Raw genomic sequence first — 8,764 nt, forward strand, 5'->3', positions numbered from 1 at the left:
ATTAGTTCTCATTCTGTCTGTCAGGTGGACTGTTAGTAAACTCATGTAGGGAATAGTGAATGAAAGTCTTGTTTTATGAGAAATTGGTAAAAATGAAGTGAGTTTATGATTAAAGCAGGAACAAATATCTACAGAGGGATTCACTAATTCAAAGGCAAATCAGGGTTTCATTCCCCACTGGCAGACATTTGTTATTGTTTTAAGCATAAACGCACTTCGTTTGATCAATTTCTTAGAAAACAAGACTTCATATCTTCATTTTGCATCACCAGTAAATGTGTCTTGATTTAAGGATGTTTAGAAAACAAGACAGAAATACTGAGGAAGATGTTAATTTTTGCAGTGCATGCAACATTTAATGCCCCGACTTTATGAATTTAAGAGCTTTTTGGGCCTTAATTTGTAGACGGGTGAATGAAGAGTCTTTAAAGCTTGCAGAAATCCTGTTAGTAGTTTTGAAAAAAGTGTCTAATGGCACTGCAGAGGTTGTTGGGGACGTTAAACGTCATTAAACCGAACAGGTAAACTCATCTACTCACTCATTGTCTTTAAAATCAAACTGTTCTAACTCAAACTGTTTATAAATAAAGACTGTAAGAGTTGTCAAAGCTTTATGTTAGTGACATTAAAGTCATGTGTGGTTCGTTTATAGACTATGTTTAGCTCTGATTTAGGCTTCAAAATTCATGTTCATTTGTGATTATCATGATGAACCAAACATGTAAGAATCATAAACTTTTGTTGGTCACAGAGCTTATTTTCTGCAACGACCCAAAAGCCAATGGAAATATCTGCTGTGTTTTTGATAAAGGATCCAGAGTGATGTTAGCTTACGAAAATACACCATCACTGACCATCTTCCTTCATCTCAAAGCACACGAGCAGCTCCATCAGTCAAAGTCTTCTCCTCTCTCAGGTTCAGTGGCAGATTGCTCCAAGTCTCGTGTTCGGCAGTCTACACTTCTGCTCCTCTAAGCGTGTTCTTTGCATGTGCACAGAGGTAATTCAAAGGTGGGCAACGTCCCAAAAGCCCAGCAGCTCATATGTGGCGTGTCAGTGGCGTTTGGAGAGACGCAGAGCTAGCGGACCCTGAAGGTGCAAACGTCCTCGGCGTTCACAGCCAGCGCGGGACACTCAAGGAGACGAATGTAGGCTGCTCCTCAGCGGTCCTGACTCCTGACATCACTGCAGAGGAGACGCATGATGAACCGAACGGGAACAAACACATACATTCTTCTGATAAAACAGCAGAAAAGCAGTTGAGTTTGTGATATCAGTGTTTCTCGCCTCAGTTTCAAACATGAGAAGCGTCATTCTGAAAACTTCATTATCATTATCCAATACCAAATCATACCAGTGTCTTAACGAGATCTTTCACCCATAAATGATCATTCTGTCAGCATTTACTCGCCCTTATGCATTATTACAGTGAAAAAACTGAAAATATAAAAATAAAAGCGAATTCTGAATATTAACAAAAGCTATAATGATACTAAAATAAGACTAGGATAGGTAGAAGATGTGAATAAATAAAGATGAACTCTTCATCAGTGTTTGCTCACACGTATTCATCGTGTCAACACACTTTAACACACACACACACACACACACACACACACACACTGGTGTTTAAAGTACAAGTGAAATCGTCCTGAGTGTCATGAGGCAGGATGTACTGTATGTCCTCGTCCATGTGTCTCACCTGGCCGCGTCTGCTGATGTCCCGCAGTAAAGGGTCATTCTGTCGCCCGTCCGCCGTGGTGAGGAGACATCTGTTAGCATCACCAGCACCGGGCTGTGAGCCAATGAACCAGTGGCTGCCATGATGACCAGAACACGACCCTGGACACACACACACACGCACGCACGCACACACTCACACACACACACACACACACACAAATACACACACACACACACTCACACACACACTCTCTCTGACACACACGCACACACACACACACAAACTCACACAGCACGGTTTCCATAACATGTGATCGAGAGAATAAAATCACCACTTTCTGGGAAACTGGTGCAAGGAATCAAAAACAGTAATGAAAGCTGATGTAACCTGGAGCCCATGTGGCTCTTTTGTCCTATAATTAACGACGGTCGTCTCAGAGCGTGCAGATGAAGTGCAATAACAAGCGCTGTAGCGTTATAGCTTGTGTTAAGATGTCTGATGTTTGGGAATGCAAACTTGTGAGACAGTTATGGAGGTGATTATACCAAGTCATTTCAATGACGGACTTTGGCTCTAAATGATTAAAATCACATTTGAGATGGTGTGTGATGAGATCGGTGCGCTGGTTAGCCCAATCACATGATCTGATGAGGCAAAGTCACGTGACTTTTTAGATGCACATTTGAGTTTTTGTAGTTTACACAAAAAGATTTTAACAGTACTGTTTTCAAACACATGCACTTTGAAACCCGTTTTGAAAAGTGTGCATTTCCAGGCCCCCAGCGTGCTGATGTTGTGTACATGAACGGCCAAAATGCATGTAAAGTTTTCAGTTTTTAGTTGAAAACGGTGTTGTGTTGTGTCTGGGTTTTGCTTTGTTTTCATATCTGCTGAAGGTAATGACAGAAGTACTTTGACCAATAGCAAGCAGGCATTGCACATACTCCCCCAATAGAGGCGTGCAAGCAGGTGTGATCTCCAGAGAACAGTCAAAGCGATGCAGAGACACTGTATGTATGTAACAAAGCCAATGTGTTTGATTGCATACCGTGAAGCAATAACAGCGTGCATGTAACTGAATGTGGATTTCTGTTAAAGCATCTCTCACTGACTGAGTTCTGGCAGTGGCTCTGGAGGAGTCTTGCAAGCATTCTGTCCATTGAATCGTACAGATAATGGCCTGGTTGGCGGTGAGCAAATACTGCGCCATCTGTGTCTCAATCGAAGCGTGGGCACCAACACGCTCCGTCATACAAACTAATACACAACACGCTGCTTAATATAGAAGCTGCTGATGAAACGCCAGCGACGGCGGGCTGAAGAGGTCCGAATCAAACTCAGAGAGTGGAGTGAATGTGAGATGTAGACGCGGCCTGTTTCTCTGCAGGGTCTTGAGAAGGTCTTCACACGCTTGTGTCGAACTTCAGCTGTTTTCTGTGAGGAACAGACACTCATTTGAGTCCTTATTCAGTGAAACATTTAGCTGTAGAGTCTCATAAACTCAAACGCCACGTGAAGATGCGTCGCTGTCAGTACAGTCACCTGATAAGCAAAAGCACATTAAATGTAGAGAAATCAAGGGTCTCACTCTTATAGATGAATGTTTTCTATTGATTTAGAATTAGTTTCTTTAGATTCACTATCACTCAAAGGTTTGGAATAATTCAGATTTTACATGTTTCTGAAAGAATTCATCAAGGCTGCATTAATTTGATCACAAATACAGTAAAAACAGTAATATTGTGTATTATTATTACAAATTATTTTAAGATGTCATTTATTCCTGTCACATGATCTTCAGAAATCAGTATAATATGCTGATCTGCTGCTCAAGAAACATTTCTGATTATTAGCAATGTTGAAAACAGTAGTTTTGTGGAAACTGATGCATTTTACATTTCAGGATTCACAGATGAACAGAAAGTTCAAAAGAGCATTTATTTGAAATGGAAATCTTTTGTAACATTATAAATGTCTTTACTGTCACTTTTGATCAATTTAATGCGTCCTTGATAGATAAAAGTATTCCTTCACTTAAAAAAATGCTTACATTTTAGTAGTGCATCACAGTTTCCACAAAAATATGAAGCAGCACAACTGTTTTCAACACCGGAATAAAGTGCATCAAAAAAACGGTCCAGATAAGACTGGGTCTGACGGTGTTGGCAGCGATCCGAGACGTTCTGATGAATTATTGAAATGTGTTTAAGCGCTCCAGGACTCATTTGATGTCAGTGCTTTGAAAAACTGTTCCTAAATCCCGTCTGACTCTCCAGAAGAGAAAGAGAGCGCATGTTAACCAACCCGCCGCCAGAGAAGCTTGTGTTTGTGCTGAGCCTCAGACGGCAGCACAGGACAAGAGCCCAAATAACACCCACAAACGGTCCAGTTTCAGCTCGGACAGTCTGCTTGACGGTTTGATCTGTACAAACAACCAGCTAACGAGCTGCTGAATCTGCACTAATTAACACACACGCCCTCGTCTCTGACGGGACGCCCGGCTCTGCTTCACTCTGGAGTACAGAACCGTTTGTTGAGATACTAAAGCAAGAAAGTCCTTTAATTACAGTAGGCATGATGGCAAGCTCTGAGACGTGCCGCACTGCGAGCACTGGATCAGTGATTAATATGTTTCTGGCAACAATGATTTGATTGGATTTTTTGTCTTGTTTTCAAGTACAAGTATCTAAACATTATTAAATCAAGATACATTTACTTTAAAGGCAAGATAACATCAGACACCAAGTCTTGTTTTCTGAAAAATGTATCAAAAAGAAGTAAGAATGACAATAGAGCCATTCTTCAGATCAGTTCAGTTCAGTTCTCATCTGATAGTCTCAGTGCAGTTTAATCAATGATATTGCTGAATATTAATTGTGTGCAATTTATTGTTTTGGGCAAGCAGTGTAGATCAATCAAACACAATGACAAAAGAACACAAGATCTGAAGATTAGCATGTGCAAAAGCAGCAGCACACGTGTGATCTGAGGAATCATTCATGTCTGGAGCTCAAACCCAACTGTAGTTTAATGTTCGGGTTTGTTCTAGTTTTTGCTCAAAACTATTTTGCTGAATATCAACTACATCCAGGTAATTGTTCAAATTCTGCTCCATTTTCGAATACATCACATAAGATGCCGTGTCACGCTAGAATCAATGCTCAGTGTGAATCGGTTGAGTCTCAGCTAATCGTCAGTCTGTCGAACACACCGGTAACGAAGCAAAATAATGCATATTTGATGCATATGTGGCTCTCCAGCAAACACACAGGGGAAAACTTTCATTATGTTCCAGTGGTTCAGACCCGGAGCTCGTGTTACAAACCCAACCGCAGCTATTGGACATTTCTGACATCGAGGGTTGACTTAATGACCAGGAGACGGACATATAGGAAGACACAAAGCCGTGATGTGCGTTAATGAATAGCGCAGCGCTCCGGTTCTGCTGATGCCACGCGTCTCTCACGCGCCCGCCGGCTCTTATCAAGGCGAGATGCTGACAGATCCGTCCCTCCATCCCAAAAAACCCTCTGCCAGAGAAATCGCTGTGTCGCAGCACCTGCCTTTTTGTCTATTCACACTGTCCTCCTCCCTCAGCGCCGCACATCTCCAGCACAGACGAGCTGCTCAACTCGTGTGAAACTTCCCGAGACGATCTGCGGCACAATTACCAGCAGATACTGAAGACTGTCGCTTAGAGGTAAAAAGCAGTTGGAAATGAGCGGTTTACTGTTAGCAAGCATCCTGATGAATGTGTCAATATGTGCTGTGCGCTTTCCTCTCAACAACATGAGAGCGGTGAGAAAGCAGCAGCTAAGAAAGCATCAGCCATTTGGACGTCTGCTGTCACGTTTATTTATTAAAATCATTATATATATCCTTATTAAACATGATAAACAGTGTCAGTCAGAATTACACCTTCAGTGTGTACCGTAAGCAGCTCTCCGTTGTGATCGTGTTTGTACTTCTGACCTCTTGGGATGCGTCTTTTAGAAACGCCTCTTCATGATGCTTCGAAGCATTTCTTTCAAACCAGTGATTCAGAGTCACGTGATTTCAGTAAACAAGGCTTCATTAAGTAACTTTTTAAATGTTTTGAAATTCAAGGATTTGCATCGAGGCATGGAAACCATGAAAGAGTTTCTATATGGTGTTTATCTGATCTCGGATGAATTTCATAAATTGTAATTTTTCATGTCACAATTGTATAATTAAAAGGAAGAGTTGTAGTTATTAGTCTGGTATTGGCTTAATTAATCAAGCTCTCAATAAAACAAACACAACAAGCCCTTTCGAGAGCGTTAAAAAAAAGTGAATCTTTTAGCAAAGCAAATGATTCAGCTGATTCAAAGCTTCAAAAAAGTTCATGTTTTACTCGTGTCTGACCTCGACGGACTACGGAAGCTTGTTTCCACCACAAGAAAAAAACCACAAAACCAAAAATGCAAGTTTATATCCAGCAATTCTGAGCTTATGTCTCACAATTCTGTTTGTTTCTGCCACTTTTTTATTTTTTTTATTCCATGGCAGAAACATGCTTCCATAAAGAACTTAACTTAGATGAAAAGAACCGGAGAAGATTTCCACGTCAAGAAGGCGGAGCTCCAGAGCCACACCCACTTATTACATCATCGGCACAGACCAATGGTAGTTCGGGGGTGTTTACCAGCCAGAGCGGACTTGAAACGTTGGCAAGCTGAAAAAACTCAAAAATGACCTTGGTTTTTGATTGAAGTGACGTCTCACAAGTACATTCTTTGATTTCACTAGCAGTATATTGTAGCTGTTAATGTGTCAAGTTAACTTTCCATCGACTGCACTTCGTGTAAACCAAAAACTGGGGCCAAACCCATCCAAAAGGTAGTAATATGTACCTAATATGTCCGTTTCGAGGTAAATAAGGTACAAAGATGCAGCTTCCAGCTTTTGAACCGTTTGTGATCATGTTATTTGATATATCTGAAGGCTGCCGCTTTCACAAACGCACGACTGTTCAAAAGCAGGTCAGCTTACACTGCAAGACACCTTCTGAGTGTGAGCGCTGACGAGCCCTCAATAGACCACGGCCTTATCTGCAGCTCCAGCACAAGAGATGGAACGCTGCCCTCCAATGAAGCTCTCGTCCCGGATTACTCTAATCCAATAGTCCTTCTCCATGCCGCCCTCCTCTTCTCCGGCATCGCCGCCTTTCAAAAGGGAGCCATTCACATCCCTAACGAGATTACGAGAGCCGAGTGGAAACCAACATTTCCAGGGATTGCTGTTGGAGGTGGTTCTAACACCTGTCATTCGCATCGATCCGGCGCTCACTAAACCTCTGCGGGCCGAGAGTTGCTGACCGCCATCGATCGGACATTTGTATGCATGGGAACGTGCACGGGCTGTTCTTTTAGCGAGGGTAAAATTGGTTTTGGAGGTGCGTGGGCGTCGCTGTCATTAGGGGCCCGCTGCTGACTCTCCTGCCCACTCGCTGAGATCTCGTCCTGTGAAGAATGGCATAATCCTCCTGGGCCGAGTCAAAAACGGATGGATGGTGGGTGGATGGAGTAGTGAAATCTGTGGAGGAGGATTGATGCGCAGCAGAACTTTGGGCCATCAAAGCGGTTGGTAATGGGTGAAGGAGGAGCAGGAAAGCAGCGATGGGACGGAAATAGAAAACACGCATGTTAGCGTGAACAATCGTGAGCAACAACACAGAGACTGACTAGATATGCATAAAAGATGATATTCAGTAAGGTTATGGATTTACAGCGGTGGCCAAAGTGATCAGTACACTAGTATTCTCAGCAGCTAAAACTGGTTTTAAGTCAGTTATGTCAAATCTTCTGCTGGAGTGTGTCAGTGGGAAATATCAGTTTTTAGCCTTAAATGAATAAACTCCTACAGATCGTATTATTTGATGTATTTTGACTCACTGTGGTTAATTGAAAATGTTCATTTTACTCCTGTTGCTGTGAACAGGCCTTTAGTGTGCCGCCTGGAAAACACAGCATTAAACACGGCAAAGACGTCTATAAATACATGCAGCTCTTCACCGACGGCCAGTTACCTGAGATTCCCAGAGAGCAGCTGCCGTCATCTGGACGTGTCTTCAGCCCCAATCACTTCACACCGGTCTTCTTTCACCTTCATCCTTTCATCCTTTCATCTTCCTCGCGCTCTTTGAAGAACGAACCTCTTGCTTTCATGAGCAACTCGAAAAAAAACCATAAACATGCAAACCATCAGACCGGCTTTCATGTGTTTGCCGTTGCTCCATCTCCACTTCACAATATATAAATATCAATAATATGTTAAACATTACAAATATACAATATAAAACAAATACATATACTGAAATGTATGTAACTGAATGTAAGTGTGATCATGTGTTTAAGAAAAACATTTCATTTGCACTTATTATAAAAGTACTCTGAATCGGGCCTTACAGAAATAAAACCCGGAGCAATATCGAAGGCTTGATGTCCTCTTCCCGAATCAAGGCCGTGGCTCTGATGCATATCTGAAGCAGGATAACGCTGGCTATCAGAGCCGAGATACGACTCACGGGTAATGACCCTCTCAACATGCTCTCGACACGTATCTGCAGACAGTTACACTCCAATAACAAGTGTGAGACGCTCTTCAATATTCAGCTGTTTGCAGAAGCGTGCTCATCTGCAGCTGTAGAGCCCAAGAAAGGAGGAAAGACGGAGAAATCACACACTGGTAGCTTTTCCAAGCCGCCGGAGTGAAGAACTCAAAAGAAGCGCTCCTGAAAGAGGCGTAGAGCTGCTCCATCACACACTTTCACTGCCACTGTGTGTCGTCTGAAGCAGGTTGGAGAGCCACAGAGACGATCCAAACGTAAAATAACATTATTATTATGTTATCAGATTCCAAAAATTGGTGACACTTTATTTTAAGCTGTCCTCGTTACAGTGTAATTATAGTACTGAGTAATATTAATTAACTACATGCACTTACTATATGGTTAGGGTTACCTGCATATCATTTATTGTTATTATAATAGTAAGTACATGTAACAAGGACACCTTAAAATAAAGTGTTACATTAAGTACTTCAATTACATTTGAAAAT

At 41.9% G+C, this 8,764-nt stretch overlaps 1 long non-coding RNA gene across 1 annotated transcript in view; it reads right to left on the reverse strand.

Moving 5' to 3' along the window:
* Positions 1-2,938: 2,938 nt before the first annotated feature.
* LOC107569025 (uncharacterized) overlaps positions 2,939-8,764 on the reverse strand; it is an 8,871-nt gene continuing 3,045 nt past the window's right edge. The window contains exon 3 of the long non-coding RNA XR_001606850.1: positions 2,939-3,118. This is a non-coding gene — a long non-coding RNA (uncharacterized lncRNA). The remainder of the gene's footprint in view (positions 3,119-8,764) is intronic.

The sequence above is a fragment of the Sinocyclocheilus grahami genome, unplaced genomic scaffold (assembly GCF_001515645.1).
Source record: "Sinocyclocheilus grahami isolate Dianchi unplaced genomic scaffold, SAMN03320097.WGS_v1.1 scaffold1303.1, whole genome shotgun sequence".
Lineage (NCBI taxonomy): Eukaryota > Metazoa > Chordata > Actinopteri > Cypriniformes > Cyprinidae > Sinocyclocheilus > Sinocyclocheilus grahami.